We start from the raw sequence: 17,076 nt of genomic DNA, 5'->3' as shown, positions 1-17,076 counted from the left end.
TAGGTGCCAAAGCGACCTTTTGACCTCTGTTGTTGAATGTTTGCTCGACTTAACCTGTGGCTCCAAAGATGATCTCCTTTGAACATCATGGGAAGAAATCTTAGGGCTTGGGGAAGAGTGCGTTGAGCACCTCGGTGAGGGCGCATAGCCGCCTGAAGGTGAAGAAGTCCCACTCTTGTCCTGGAGAAGCACTATTTTCGCTGCCTCTGCACCTGAGGAGACATGAGGCCGCAGTTTTAACACAATGCCTGGTCGTGATCTGGGCCTAGGCAGAGGTAGCAATAATTATGATTGTCAGTGATGGGCATTATGGGACGGATTTTAAGACGTACACGCGGGCATACATTTGTGCGTGCAACCCGGCACGCACAGATATGCGCCCGATTTTATAACATGCACGGGCAGCCGTGCACATGTTATAAAATCCGGGGTCGGCGCATGCAAGGGGGTGCACACTAGTGCACCTTGCGCGCGCCGAGCCCTAGGGGAGCCCCGATGGCTTTCCCCGTTCCCTCCGAGGCCGCTCCAAAATCAGAGCGGCCTCGGAGGGAACTTTCCTTCCACCCCCAACTTCCCCTCCCTTCCTCTCCCTAACCCGCCCCCCAGCCCTACCTAAACCCCCCTAACCTTTATTTTACAAGTTGCGCCTGCCTCTGGCAGGTGTAGGTTGCGCTCACCGGCCAAGTGTCGGCGCATGATCCCCTGGCCTAGCGGCCCTATGGAGGCCTCTGGCCTCGCCCCCGCCCCTTTTTTTTAAGCCCCAGGACATATGTGCGCGCCGGGCCTATGTAAAATAGGCTTGGTGCACGTAGGGCTTTTAAAATCTGCCCCTATGTGTCTGCACTAACAATGCTTGAAGCCAGACTTCTTGGACATGGCTGGTTAGCACTGAAAAGTGCTTTTTTGGGGATTCACTGGTGCGAGAAGGAAAAAGAATTGAGGAGACACGAGAAGGAGAGAGAAAAATGTCTGTGCATGATCGCGGAAAAAAGAACACTGAGGAGACCAATGTCATGCAAGCGCGGCAGAACAAAGCTCTAACTTATTGTAGAGAGAGAGTCTGCATGAGCACCAGATGATGTCACCCAGACAGCATGGCTAATTCAGCCTGCTTATCCACAGAAAAACATAATTATAGTCAAACTAATAAAGGGGTAGATTTTCAGAGCCCTGCTCGCCTAAATCCGCCCAAAACCGGGCGGATTTAGGCGAGCAGGGCCCTGCGCGCCGGGAAGCCTATTTTACATAGGCCTCCCGGCGCGCGCAGAGCCCTGGGACTCGCGTACGTCCCGGGGTTCTCGGAGGGGGGCGTGTCGGGGGCGGGGCCGGAGCGCGCGGCGTTGCGGGGGCGTGTCGGCAGCGTTTTGGGGCGGGTACGGGGCGTGGCTACGGCCCGGGGGCGTGGCCGCGCCCTCCGTACCCGCCCCCAGGTCGCGGCCCGGCGCACAGCAGGCCCGCTGGCGCGCGGGGATTTACGTCTCCCTCCGGGAGGCGTAAATCCCCCGACAAAGGTAAGGGGGGGGTGTAGACAGGGCCGGGTGGGTGGGTTAGGTAGGGGAAGGGAGGGTAAGGTGAGGGGAGGGCAAAGGAAAGTTCCCTCCGAGGCCGCTCCGATTTCGGAGCGGCCTTGGAGGGAACGGGGGGAGGCAGCGCGGCTCGGCGCGCGCAGGCTATACAAAATCGATAGCCTTGCGCGCGCCGATCCAGGATTTTAGTGGATACGCGCGGCTCCGCGCGTATCTACTAAAATCCAGCGTACTTTTGCTTGAGTCTGATGCGCAAGCAAAAGTAGGCTGATCGCGCTTCTTTTAAAATCTACCCCAAAGTATAAAGCTTACAATAGTTGCATTACAACTACTTGCTTTAATAGTTTGTATTATATGCAAAATAATAATTGCAGCAGAACTATGCAAACTACAACAGTAAGTGCTACTCACAAAGGGGAAAACTTTTGATATTTATATAATATCTAATTTATATTATTTATATTTATGTTATATGTTATATGCTACTCATATGTTAAGAAACGCTGTTTAATGTAACGCCCTATTGCGACAGTTTTGTTCTATGTAAACCGACCTGATTCGATACCTGTATTGAGAACGTCGGTATATAAAAATCCGAAATAAATAAATATTGACCATTCAGCAACATCCTGCCTATGGCGTTCTGCCTCAGCATAGCCCTTTTATCAGCAGCACTGGCCACAGTGATGATGTTGTGTTGAGGGAGGGGGCAAGGGAAGGAGAGGGCCCAGAGTTACCAACTTCGAATGGGGCAACTGAGAAAGAAGCTAGTGGTGCCCCAATGTCAGGCATATCCCAACTTCTAGATCTCACTATCCTGCTCACTTCTCTTGCATCTTCAGCCACCTCAGAGCATTTCTTTTGTCAGTGTCAAAGCCATTATAGATAAGGGCCATGGTGGAAAGTCCTTGAAAGTAATACGCATTAGGGCATGACACGCATTGGCAGAGGGTTTGAATAGTCGTAGGCTTAGATGCATGACGACATTACATTCAGTGGAAGTTTATTGTGTAATGAATCATATGTGTCTTGAGTCATCACATTTACTGATGCTCACTGTCAGTCAGCTCCTCTGTTGGATATCTATGCATCAGCACATGGTATTATGACTGGCTGCTATGGCTGAACTATTTGAGGGAAGATATTGTGACAGTATAAGCATCTTCACCCACCATATCATCAGCCTGAAGTTAATTAATTTAGCCTGTCCAGTATTCATTGTCTGGAATATCTATCAGGAAGGATCATGATAAGCTGGGTCTGGAAGAACAGCATACCCTCTAGAAGTTGTTCAGTCTTCCATAACCACAGCAGGTGACACATTTAGCTGGTTAGCCTGACACCAGTGTCAGGAAAAATGTTTGAAGGTAGTCTAAAGAACAAAATTACTGAACTTATAGATATAGTTTAAAGGGACAAAGTCAACATGGATTTAGCCAAGAGAAGTCTTGCCTCACCAATTTGCTAGATTGTTTTGAAAGCATGAATAAACATGTGGATAAAGGTGAGCCAGTTGATATACTGTATCTAGATTTTCAGAAAGTGTTTGACAAAGTACCTCATGACAGACTTGAGGAAATTAAAGTCATGGGATATAAGGCAACGTTCTGTTGTGGACGGAGAACTGGTTAAAAGTTAGAAAACAGAGAGTAGGGCTAAATGGTCAATTTTCTCAATAAAGAAAGGTGGAGTAACCAAGGTTTAGTACTAGAACCGCTGCTTTTTAACATATTCATAAAAGACCTAGATATGGGAACAAGTTGTGAGGTGATCAAATTTGCTGATGATACAAAATTTTCAAAGTTGTTAAATCAAAGAGGATTGTGAGAAATTGCAAGAAGACCTTGTAAGACTGGAGGTCTGTGCATCCAAATGGCAGATGACATTTAATTCGGACAAGTCCAAAGTGATGCATGTAAGGAACAGCAACCCAAATTATGGCTACACATTGTAAGTTTTCACTTTAGGAGTCACCACCCAGGATCAGGATCTAGGCGTCATCTTGGATAGTATATTGTATCCTCTACTCAATGTGTGGTGGAGGCCAAGAAAGCAAATAGAATGCTATGGATTATTAGAAAAGGAATGGATAATAAAACAGAGAGTATCATAATGCCTCTGTATCACTCCATAGTGCAATCTCATCTTGAGTATTGTGTGCATTTCTGGTCACCACATCTCAAAAAAAATAGAGCAAAATTAGAAAAGGTCCAGAGAAGGGTAACCAAAAATGATAAAAGGGTGGGAACAATTCCTTTACAAGGAAAAGGCTAAAAAGGTTAGGAGATAGCTGGTAGCAGATATGATAGAGGTCTATAAAATAATGAGTGGAGTGGAACAGGCAAATACAAATCGGTTGTTTATTCTTTCAAAAAATACAAACACTAAAGGACATTCAATGAAATTACTAGGTGATATATTTAAGACAAATAGAAGAAAATATTTTTTACTCCTCTGGAATTCGTTGTCGGAGAAAAGCAAGTTTGCTTACCGTAAACGGTGTTTCCGTAGATAGCAGGATGAATTAGCCATGCAGTCATGGGATCTGTCAATCAGGTCCAAGAGGCGGAGCTTTACAAAGCAGAGATTAAGATTATAGCTCTCTGCGGCTGCGCATGTGTTCCTGAGCAGGAAAGTAACAGATTCTCCTCAGTCTGTGATTAAGCTGTAGGTTGTAAAGATGGTGACTGCCAGGGAGGAGGGTGGGTCAGCATGGCTAATTCATCCTGCTATCTACGGAAACACCGTTTACGGTAAGCAAACTTGCTTTTTCCCGCCGATAGCAGGGCTGAATTAGCCATGCTGTCATGGGAGTCCCAAGCTCCCGATCATGTTGGTTATGGTATATATGCTTGTACGTGATCATGTACAGTGTGGCATTCACCATGTATAAGAGGATAGAGATTGCAGGATTGCGTGCCCTAACTTCGCATCAGTGGCTGCTTGTTGATCAAGGCAGTAGTGCAATGTGAAGGTATGAAGCGATGACCATGTAACTGCCTTACAAATGTCAATGGGTTGTACATGTTTAAGGTGTGCCAAGGAGGCCGCCACTGCTCTAACTTGGTGAGCTTTGGGAACAGAATGTAGCTTTAGGTTTTGTTTGTTGTAGCAGAACTTGATGCATTGTGCTATCCAGCTGGAGATGGTGCATTTAGCCACCTGTAGTCCAGGTGCTTTCGGGTCGAAAGAGACAAAGAGTTGAGAAACACGGGAGTGCGGGTTTGTTCTTTCTTTGTACTATGCTAACGCTCTTTTGCAGTCTAGCATATGCAGTAATTTTTCCCTGTCATTTGCATGAGGTTTAGGGAAAAAGATGGGTAGTTCTATGGTCTGATTGAGATGGAATTGAGACACCACTTTTGGTAGGAAGGATGGGTAAGTTCGGAGAATCACTTTTTGGTGATGAAACTGTAAATACGAAGAATAATGGACCAAGGCCTGTAATTCACTGACTCGTCATGCTGATGTTATTGCCACGAGGAATACTACCTTCCATGTGAGGTATTTAATGTATGCCGAGTCCATGGGTTCAAACGGGAAAAGCATGAGCTGTTCAAAAACTATGTTGAGGTTCCACGGAACTGGAGGCTTAGAGATCGAAGGGAGAAGGTGAGTTAACCCCTTGATGAAACGAGATAGTAAGGGGTGATTGGAAATAGGAATATTGTTAAGTGGTCTGTGATATGCCGCTATGGCACTGAGATGGACCCTAATGGATGAGGTTGCCAGACCAGCTGTGTACAGTGTATGTAGATAATCCATGAGTAACTCAGGTGAACAGTCTAAAGGTGGTATACCGTTAGAAGTGCACCAGGTAGAGTAGCATTTCTATTTATAGCTATAGTTTTTCCTCTTTGAGCGTTTCCTGGATTCTAACAAAATGGATTGTGCCGAAGTGGAAACTCCCTGTTCTGTTAAAAGGAGCCTCTCAATCTCCATGCTGTCAAATGAAGAGATGAGTGTAGTGGGTGTAGAAGCGTTCCTTGATCTTGGAAGAGAAGATCTGGGCGATTCGGTAATCGAATGGGGTCCGTGATGGATAGTCTGAAAAGGAAACTGTACCACGGTTGCCTTGGCCAGGCTGGAGCTATGAGTATCAGTTGAGCCTTGTCTGCTATGCACTTCTGAAGTGTCCTTGTTATGAGTGGTATGGGAGGACAGGCATACAGGAGGCCTGTCGTCCACGGAATGAGGAAGACATTTTGGGCGATCCTGAACTGACTTGGTCTTATCGAGCAGAATTTGGGAACCAGAGCGTTGATCTCGGTTGCAAAGAGATCTATCGCAGGTGTCCCCCTTTGCATGAAAATGTCTTGGGCTACCTCCAAATTGAGTGTCCATTCGTGAGGATGAAAGATGCGGCTTAGCCTGTCCGCTCTTGTATTTGCTACTCCTGGTAGATAAGTTGCTTGCAGATGTATGCAATGTTGGTGAGCATGTTTGAAGGTTGTCAGGGTCTCCTTGCAAAGGGGCCATGAATCTGACCCTCCTTGCTTGTTGATATAAAACATTGCCACTTGATTGTCTGTGTAGATCATGACTCTGCGGCCCTTTAAGTGATCTTGAAACACTTGTAGCGCATTTCGAATTGCTCTGAGCGCTAATAGATTTATCTTCAGGGTCTGCTCGGAGATTGTCCATAACCCTTGGGTTTCGTAAATCTCGAGATGTGATCCCCATCCCTTGCGAGACGCATCTGTGGTTAAGACTGCATTGTGAGGAGGAGGACTGAATAGTGCTCCTTTTGACAGGGTAGAGTGTAGGAGCCACCATGTTATGTCCTGTTTCATCTCGGAAGTCAACGATAGCTTCTGTGTCAACGGTTGTGAGTGTTGTTTCCATTGACGTTTTAGTCCCCATTACAGGCATCTCATGTGTAGCCTGGTGTTGGGTACTGTGAAGATAGCCGCCATGTGGCCGAGGACTACCAGAATTTGTCTTGCCGACGGCCTTTGAGTGTTGTTCAACGAGTAGAGAAGTTGACATATTTGTATTATTCTTTCTGTTGAGAGATATGCCCAATTGCGAACAGTGTCCAGGCCTGCTCCTATGAACTGTGGTCGTTGTGTTGTTGGAGATGTGATTTCTGAAAATTGATCACTAGCCCCAATTCCTGTAAGCTCTGTATCACCCATCGGAGGTGATCGAGTAAGATCTCCGGGGTCGAGGCTACTATTAGCCAATCGTCCAGATATGGAAAGATGGTCATACCCTGTTGTCTGAGATGAGCCACCACCACAACCATGCATTTGGTGAAAACCCTGGGTGCAGCCGATAGTCCAAAGGGAAGAACCTTGTACTGGTAGTGTTGATGACCGTAGCAAAAGCATAGGCACTAGTGAGAACTCAGCTGGGTGCTGGCAGGCTGCTGGCACAGTAAAGCTCTAGTATGAAAACAGCTGGGTTGGTCTGGCAGATTGTACATGCAAGACATTAGAAGCCTTAGTGGCAATAAAAGCATTGCATACCTGAGTCAGTCTGGTAGGCTATGCATTTCCTCCTCTCTGGCAGGTCAGCAGGCTGGCTGCAAGAAAGGAAGTAGGGTAAAGAATGATTGTAAAATGGATTAAGTTATCATTTTTTTAATCCAAACCTTAGAGAAGAGGCTCACAAACCTGTCTTAGGGGACCCCCAGCCAGGATAGCCACAGTGAATATGCATGAGAGAAAATTTGCATGCTATGGAAGCAGAGCTTGCAAATTTATTTCTTGCATATTCATTGTGGATATCCTGAAAACCCAATTGGCTGGGGGTCCTCCAGGACAGGTTTGGGAACCTCTGCCTTAGAGAGTTAGGATGCATAAGATGTTATATCTTAAATAAAACTGTAGCAATATTGTTTTCCACCAAAATTGCCTCATGACTCTCATTTTTATGCTAAATTGACAAGGTGAGAGAGGGTGGGGGAAAGGAAGAGGGCCAAGTTGGAGTGGGCCTACAGTGTGCCCTTGTTATGGCATTTTTCTTATTACGTAAACTGGTAACCACAGCAACCATGTTATTGGTTTAGCCTATTTATTTCCTTGATTTACTGCAAAATCATTAGGAAAAACCTCATGAACCTACATAAACAAACAATTAGTTGTTCAGGGTAAGATATATATGTCATAGTAACCCTAGACATTTCAAAGTTGAGACAAATATATTTTCGGCCTTGCTGAAGGTTTTTGGCCTCTGAACATAATTTCAGTCTGGCTGGTTCCGGCTCTCTTTATAGAATTCAATTATGTTTCACTTATAATTCCAGTTAACCCTTTCAGTTCCGCAGAGGGATTACCATTCCAAGTGCATGGGGCTTGTTCACAGTTCTAATTAGCTCTTTTTTGGGGAGGTGGGGGATGGAGGGGTCTGGCAGTTTCTTCATGCTTTATTGGACATTCCAGCTCAAAAGGCCACCATCGGGCAATAGCAATGAGCCTCCATTCACTAGTGACAGTCCTCAATCAGGGGCCACAAACTATGGCTCCTTCCAGAACCTGGCTAACCTAGAACCTGGGCGTGGCTACTAGTTGCACCGCTAAGCAACAGCTGAGACTCCCTCTTCCCAGAAGCTGTGGCATCCCCAGCCCTGTCTGGCCCGGGGAACAGAAGCTGGATCCAGGAATCAGACTTGAGTCATTCATGTGGCAATTTGCAGCGGTTGCCACCGAACCACTTGATTAGCCCCATAGTTATAATTTTTAAATGTCTCCACGATAGATTTTTTTTCTCTACTAATCTCTTGGATTCCGGCCAGTTCAATTTCCAGTCTTCAGGAGCCAAGCTATGAGTCCATATCTGTCAATAGGTTTTATTCCAAATAAATATATTGGGGTCATTATTCAGCCACTGAGCGACTAGATAAGTTAGCTGGATACACCTATCTGGCTAACTTAACCGGCATATTCAGCAGCGTGGCAAGAGCGCTGAATATATTCAGCTATCTTAAAGGTTAACCAGATAGGCATGGACAGGAGCAGAATTACCGGTAGCTGGTTAACTCTGCTCCTCCCCGGAGCAGTTAGTTAGTCAAACAGTTCTGTTGAACGCATCTTGGATGTGACATTTTCAATACTGCTTGTAATTAAAGGAAAAGATGAGAGTTCTGTGATGGAAAATGCTTTTTAGCTTTTTACTCCCAAAATAGTATGGCCAACAATGATGAAACATCTTTATTTGATTTTATTTTCTGGGCCAATTTAAATGCAGGCAACTCCAGGCTTGGAGTCCATTTGCCCGGACTATGCATATGCGTCTCTCTTATTAATAGCCATGAAGTTATGCATTTCATACGAAGAGACTGCTTTGCTGGACCTTCTCCTTGAAACAGAGCAGTAAGAGCAGCAAGTCACACACAAGTAAGGCTTCCATCTCAGGGACAAGATATCAAAACACCGGGCCCAAGGAAATTACATTTTTAATGAAATTGTAGCACATGACAAATACATGAGGATTTTGATGATACAGTTTAAGCAAAAGTGACATTATGTGAAATAATGGATTCTTCTGCCAAGATGAATACTTTTGTCTCTCCCCATTCCCCTCCAGCTCTCATCAGGGAGCTATTACGCATAGCTTCTCTCCTTATTCTTTATTTTATTTATATTCTACTTTTGTGACACCTCAAAGCGGATTACATTCAGGTACTGTAGATATTTTCCTGTCCCAAAGGGCTCGCAGTCAGGGACAGTAACCTTCAAAATGGCACGTGGGCACACGTTTGCGCTTGTGCGTTGACCCGCGTCCAGGGACATGGCCATTTTATAACTTGCACACATATCTGCGCGCATGGTTAAAAAAATAGCCTGGCCGTGCACAAATGTGCCTAATTTTAAATGAGTGTGTAAATCCTGCTTCTACCGCGTAAATCAGGGATTTTAAAAGAGGCATGTGCCCACGCCATTCCCAGTTTACCAGTTCATCCATCAGTTCACCCAGTTAACAGATAGCTCCTCCAACCCCCCTCCCCCCATGATTTGATAGCCTACACTCCCCACAGTTACCCTAGACCCTTTAAACTCGGTGCACTGGGGCATGTAAATATTTATGTGCCCTGCCCCAGCCCTTTTTGGAAATTTTGGAGATGTGCACGCCACGGCATTTACGCGCTTATATGGGCGCTTTTTAAAATATGGTTGGCGCATGTAAGCCCGACTTCTTTGCGCATCTTCTAACTAATGCACATGCTGGGCTTTTCAAATTCACCTTCTAGGGCAGAGCTTTCCAAACTTTTCATGTTGGTGACACACTTTTTAGACAAACATAATTTCACGACACGGTAATTCAGTCTACTAGTAAACCAGAGGTTAAAGGTTAAACGAACAAAACATATTTCGACAATTTATGTATGTTTCCTTAAATTTATACATAAATAAAATGTTTCACGACACAACCTATCTCATGAAAACCTTAAATTTATATTAAAAATATATATTCCAAGATTCATGTTATTGTTATAATTTATGAGAAACAATAATAAAACAAATTGTCTGTCCCCCACACACTCATCTCTCTCCTCCCCCCAGCACATGTCTGGCCCCCACACACTCATATCTCTCCCCCTCAAGCACATGTCTGTCCCCCCAGCACGTTTGCCCCCACTCACTCATCTCTCTCCCCCCAGCACATGTCTGGCCCCCACACTCATGTACCTCGTCTTTTTGATTGTTGCAAGTTAAGTGCTTCACTCCCTTCTATGATCACCAGACACTGCTGCTTGCAGTCAGCACTCCTCATGGCCAGGCCTCATCGGCAGCAGCAGCAGCCAATGCAAGGATGGCTGGGCTCGTTCCACCCACCAAGCCCCCCAAAAAAACGCGATTGACAGCAAAAATCACCCAATAATAAGCAACCCATAAACTGAAAAAAAAAAAGTGAATCTCTAGGAAAAAAAAAGCCCAAACTCGCATCAGAGTTGACCAGGCTTGCGCGACACACCTGCACACTGCAGGCGACACACTAACGTGTCCCGACACACAGTTTGGAAAGCTCTGTTCTAGGGGGTAACTTACTAAAGGTTGTCTCCCATTCAGTGTCTAAGGGAAAAATGCTCAGTAAATTGGGCCTTAAGTTTGTATCTGAAGCAATGCTCAAGATCACAAGGAGTGGCAGCAGGATTTGAACCCTGGCTTGAAGCTTGCTGCTCTAATCACTAGGCTACTCCTCTTTCAAACTACAAGCCACCAAAGTCTCTCTCTGCCCCCCCATGGAACTTCCAAGGCAAGGGGGAAGCCTGAGCTGATCAATGTTACCATTGCCACCCAGCCATAAATGAGGGGTGGATACCTAGCTTTTATATCTTTCAAAAGGACTTTTGGTTCCCTCCACCCCAACTTCCCACAGTGAAGCATTTAGTCTCCAACTTTTTCATGCCCTACCTGTACTGAAAATTAAACCTTAGGTAGGCAGAGAAAGAAATAGTTTAAATTAATAAATGCTTCCAATGCGTTCTGTTAAAATTTAGCGTAAGCAATGTAAAGGGATAGCTGCTGTGTTTGCTGAGTAAGAATTATGTGATTGCAAAATGTATATTATGAATCTGGAACTGGGATTTAAAATGTGGGGTTTACTTTAGTCCTTTTGAGATGCTGAAGACAGAGGCAGCAAACCTGAAAGTGGGAGCCAAGCAAGCTTCAGGTCTTTGGCCTAACCAGGAACCTCAAGAGGTGAAGCCAGTAGTGCTTTGGAAAGGAGAGAGATTGGATTTTGAAGAAAAATCAAGAGAACCACAAGTTAACAAATCAAGGACTATGAAAGGGAAAACAGGGTGTAGCTGGTCCCTGGGTGGGTAGTTATCCTCAACTAGGGGAGCTATGGGTCCAGGTCCAGTGACCAGATGGGGAGAATGAAATATCTTCCAGAGCCCCTGGTGCAATCAAATGCAATCTCTGTAACAAATTCACACTCTAGTTCAAAAATCTCTAGCAGATGTCAAATGGTAAAGAATAAGAGCAGGGAAGCCAAAATCAACACCACAGGCTGAAACCATGAATGAAATCAGAGTCCATCCATCCCTTTCTCATCCAGGAAAAGGGTAGAGAAAACAGCAGGAGTCCAAAATTGGTGTTCAAATAAAAGACAGTCTTTACAATAATTTAAAGAAGAGAATGCATGCCAAGATCACAAAAATAAAAATCAGAATACAGCAAATAATCAAAATATATCAATGGTTTATTTGTCCATCCCTGTCTTCCCTTTCAAGTAAAAAAAAATACCCCCCCCCCCCCAGTCCAGAAATATATTACAAATGGGTTTCAACTTCCCAAAACGTCAAACTGTAATCCAATTATACAAAGTCTAAATCTCCTGATTCTGTTTCTCAAAAATCTCCCTTGCTTTCCTAGTCGCTTGAACAAAAAGATCTCTTGACCCAGTTCTCTAGGATACCAGGGGTACGTCCTTCTGTTTAGAGTGGTCAGATGGAAAAATCTCAAAATAGACTAAGCACTGGAATCAAAAGCAAGTCTGATGAGCAGAGGCCCAACGAAATATCCTTCTCTTCTGTTGAGACCCTGGGTGAATCTTAAGCTCTCCTCTCACTCCTTCACTCCAACTCACTCATCCACTGAACTCTGAGCTTGCTCCAGGGGACTTTATAATCTACTGAACAATGGGAGGAATCCTAGATCTAAAACTCCCTCCCACTGCCCATAGATGAAAACTATACAGAGGAAAATATTAGTGAAAGGGAAAGCCCTGTCACAGTGGCATTTGCATATTTTGGGGTCCATATTCAAAGTGTTTGTCTGACCAAGTCTGGGAGTGGAGTGGAGCAGGAGCCTAATTGCTGAGAATCAGGGAAGCCAGGGTTCAAATCCTGTTATTGCTCCTTGTGACCTTAGGCAAGTCACTACACCCTCCATTGCCTCAGGTACAAACTTAGGGCCTAATTTACTAAAGGTTTTCTTCTATTTTGTGGCAATGGGAAAACAGCTTAGTAAATAGAAACTTAGATTGTGAGCCCTCTGGCAACAGGGGAATACTTACTGTACCTGAATGTAATTTGCCTTGAGCTACCAATGACAAGGCCTGAGCTAAATCCTTACTTCGCTGTAATTTTACAATGTCTCAATGTAAAGATAGTATGACCTGTTATCACACTATCTCACTAGATATTATGTAAACCAATGTGATACTCTTGGGTGAATGTCGGTATATAAAAACAAATAAATAAATCCTAAATAAATAAATACACAGCACTGAGGCTATGCAGGCATTAATTGCACAAGGTTGAAGTTGCATGAAGCATGAATTATTCAGGTCTGAAGAGGCATGAAGAGGACTTTTTCAGCCCTTCTCCCCACCTCTCCTGCATAGGATTGCAAGCTAGTTGTCAAACAGGAAATGCCCCTGTGATGTTTCCCTTTGAAAATCTGTGCCAGCCAGTATCACAGGGATGAATTTTTAACCTGCATACTCTGCAGGTGGGTTAAACAATGTTTAGGGAATTAAAAATGAAATCCCTGTGCGTACCTCAGCTGGCCCACCCTGGGCACCCCTCCCCCCCCCACCCAGCTGCGCTCTTTCATCCTTTCCTCACTGTTGACAGTGCATGCGCTCTTCCCCGCAGAGAGAGAGAGGTAATTTTCAAAGGGGGTATATCTGAGATTGCAAGGGGCATTAAGTGCCAGGGTTGCGTGGAACATTCACTGTAGTGAGGAGGGTGAATGGAACAGTAATTACAGAGCATTATGTGGCATTAACTGTACATCTTTGAAGTTGCAAGGGGCATTGTAACTGCACTGATGTTTTTATCATGATTTTGCAGTAAATCAAGGATTAAATAAACTAAATTAAACGAAAGTACTAATTACACAGCACTGCGGTTACATAGGGCATTACTTGCAGTGCTGAGGTTGTATGGAGCATTAATAGCACAGCACTGAGGTTACAGGGAGAATTCACTGTACGCCACCAAATTACAGAGAAGAAGGGGTTCTGGATTAAGTACGTCTTATTTACAGGGGACTGCCATAGGCTATACTAGTGGTTATGAACTATAGAGGGAAAACAGGATGGAAATAGCAAGAGCAATCCCATCAGCCAATCAAATCACAGCTTCTGAAGTTTCAACTTTCCAGGCTAAATTGTAAAAAGGTAAGCGTGGTGCATCTACGTAGGTATTTGACGTGGGGAGCACTGTTTCCAGAGCTATTTACCCACATTCTCGTGGGTAAATAGCAATTTGCTTGCAGAAATTGGCTGTCCAAACATTGACCTCCTTCAATATGTGTAACAGCACATGCAATGCTCCGCTTCAGGCCACGCCAAAAGGAGGCATTCCCAGGGGCATGGGTTTGAGCAGGATCAAGAAAATAAAGCACGCAGACTGCATGCATACTTTGCACCTGTGGCAAGCTTTAAAGGGAAAATAAAAGTATACTTTCTCTTTGAAACGTGATGAAAAAATACCTACAGACTTGGGCCCAAAATGTCCAGTTTGAAAATTTCCTCCATAAAATTCCATTAAGATGTTACATTAAACATCTAAAAGGGATCCCTAAGTAGGGGTATAAATGCCTGGAGCCATTAGTTATGGGCAATGGAGACATCTGATAATGGTCATGGCTGTGTCTAAATTGAAACCATGCTTCCAGTCCATCTGCATACCGATGCACTTCTGTTTGGGCATCTTTTGACTTTTGAAGTGTTTCCTCTCTTTCAACCAGTTATCAGTCCATAATAAGACAGTGTTTCCTATCCCATGATTTTTTACAATTTCCTAAGGACTCCTTCATGGGGAGCTTTATCAAATTCCTTCAGAAAATGTAGAGGTCGATATTTGGCGATCCAGTGTGTGTGGGTGTGTGTGTGGGGGGGGGGGGGGGGGGGGCGACGTTATCTGGGCAGTTTTAGCGGATAGACAGTAGGATTTAGCCAGATAAGTGTCCTGCTGAATATCACCAGTTAAAGTTACCCAGCTAACCTTAGGACAGGTATTTTTCTGATTAGACTTTTACCCAGCTAATTTTAGGTGGGTGGCGCAGAAAATCAGCGCTCATTGACTCAAATTTAAGCACACTCCCATCATCATCTCTTTTTATCCATCTAACTTTTGTTCGGGCAATAAATAAAATTTAGCTAGGCAGCAGCAGGAAATATTTAACTCTCAGATTTTGTCCAGGTAACTCCAAAAGTTATCAGGACAAACCTTAGATACCCTATGGGGACATTATGCATGATGCTGCCAGCAAGGCAGGAGTGACTGGGGATAGCTCCTACCACAGGGATCCCCCCTTGGATTTAGGGTAACGGGGAGTCTGGGGGTGGAAGAATCGGGTGCCATGGGGGAAGGAGCAATATTGGAGTTTTTGGTAGGGGGACAAGGTTTCAGAAAGCGGGTAGGGCTGAACAGTAGACATTGCTCAAGAGTTGGGCGAGGGACCGAGGGCATTTAAATTATAAGGGGTCTTGTGGGGAAGCCTTGGGAGTACAGGAGCATGATTTCTTTCGTACTTGGGGTTTACTGCCCCTTAACTAGCATGAAGGTAGCACTGGGAACATGTATTCCTGATGCCATCACTGATGACATTTTGTTGTTTTATTGTGTTGTTTTGTATGGGAAAACTGAAACAACAAATGTTATTGATGTTTTAATGTTGTTTTCAAATGACAGCACATTTCTACTCCATATACAGTACATCCTACCTGCATGCAAACCCTTTTCTACACACCCACCTCTCATCTTCTTACCCACACTACTTATATTCAAACAGCTAAATTCCTAGGATTTTCAGAATATCAGAAGACTTATCCAGTATCTTCAAACCGGATTCTTAGCAGTCTTTCAAGATATCTCCTCCGCATTTCACACTCTAGATCATGCTATAATTTTAAGACATTTAGAAGCACTGGGTCTCTCTGCTACTGTTCTCCCCTGGTTCTCATCATTCCTGACTAGTCGATCCATCCGTATTATGATAGGTAATGCATTCTCAAACCCTCATTCTCTTTCTTTAGGGGTCTCACAAAGCTCCTCGTTGTTGGCTACATTATTCAATATTTAATTGTCTCCACTTTGTCCGGCCTAAGAAATCTTGATGTTCCATTCAAAATACATTCAGAAGGCATACAGTTTTTCATTTTGATAACTACTTCACTGGCCGGAACTTTCGACCATCTGGTCATTGCATAATGAAGGTAAAAAGTTGGCTCTTAGTTAATAAGATAGCTCTAAATGTTGGGTAAACATAGATTGTGCTTATGACTTTAACTGAAATGCCAGATATACCCACATGTTTTATGTTTGAAGAACAGGCTATTCTCATTTCTAAACAAGCCCAGAACTTGACAGTCATAGTCCATTCCTCTCTTTCATTATGTCCATACATAAATTCCATAATTCAGTCCTCATACTTCAAATTACTCATGCTGCCATCTCTCTGCCCCTCTGTTTTTTGCACCAGTACCAAAGCTCTTGTCCTGACACTGTTAGGTTAGTGTAATTCTTTGTATCTAGGATTATCTGCATCCTCACTCAAATCACTGCAATTAATTCAAAACTCTTTGGCCCGCCTTGTGACAGGAGCCTTGTTGCGTGACCATGTATCACCGGTCCTAATCTACACTGGATACCCATCCCTTTCCATGGGCGGTTTAAGGTGTTGTTCCTGGTTTTCAAAGCCCTTCATGATCTTGGCCCTCTTCAGTTTGCAGATACTGCACAGTCATTACAGTCTGCCTCTCAAAACCTCGTTGAGGTACCATCATTTAAGCTGATTAAAACTTTCTAAATTAAGAAATAGGATTGTGTGTGTTATGATGTAATCCGCTGAGATTTTTGGATCCACAAAATAGAAATCTTTTAAATAAATAAATAAACTAGTTAATGATATTAATAAGCAGGACTCAGTTACAATGACTACTCATAACACTGGGTAGCAGTACTACATACATTCATGTCTCTGGCACACAATATACCACAGACATATTTCACTCACACCCTTCTCTCACATCATATATACAGCAACTCTACCTACGAACATGCACACACGTCTTTCAACATATATACATCCTATACAAATGAATTCATAACCCACACTCTAACAACATAAGAATATCAAAAAGAATGAAGACATTAAAATAAATCAATATATGCAGTTGTTTTCTGGTAGGTTCTGGGGATGTTGAGGGGATAGTGCTGGCTAGACCCCTCCATGCCTTCTTGGCTGCTGCTACTGAAAGGGGCTTATTAGTCTCTGTGTCTGTGAGGTGAGGCTGGGTGGATGGGTCGTGAGCCATGACAGACTGGAAATGATCTAATAAAATAAGGGCATATATAAATCTCCTAGAATATCAGCAACTTGGGACTTTATTATTCTTTGTGTCATTAAATTGCTCATATATAATGTTAGATCACGATCTGTTTAACCCATATCTATGGAAAATGCCCCAGTTATGGGTGAGATTTCGGATTTTATGCCCCATGTCAACTTCTAAAACTGATTACAGAAAATTGAACTGCTCACAGAATTTATTCAGTGGCCGGGCCTGCATTTCTGTGGCCACTAGATGTCACAATCACCTAGTATTAAAAAAACACATCGGGGCAGCGATGTTAATAATGACA

General features: G+C 44.0%; 1 long non-coding RNA gene across 2 annotated transcripts in view; it reads right to left on the bottom strand.

Annotated features, from left to right (window-relative positions):
• The window catches only part of LOC115074028, an 860,701-nt gene that overhangs the window by 830,018 nt on the left and 13,607 nt on the right, over positions 1-17,076 (bottom strand). For both annotated transcript variants that reach the window (XR_003852172.1, XR_003852173.1), the window contains exon 3: positions 6,998-7,053. This is a non-coding gene — a long non-coding RNA (uncharacterized LOC115074028). The remainder of the gene's footprint in view (positions 1-6,997; positions 7,054-17,076) is intronic.

Source organism: Rhinatrema bivittatum, chromosome 12, assembly GCF_901001135.1.
Source record: "Rhinatrema bivittatum chromosome 12, aRhiBiv1.1, whole genome shotgun sequence".
Lineage (NCBI taxonomy): Eukaryota > Metazoa > Chordata > Amphibia > Gymnophiona > Rhinatrematidae > Rhinatrema > Rhinatrema bivittatum.
Note: the sequence above shows the minus strand (reverse complement) of the source record. Positions and strands in the feature narration are given on the sequence as shown.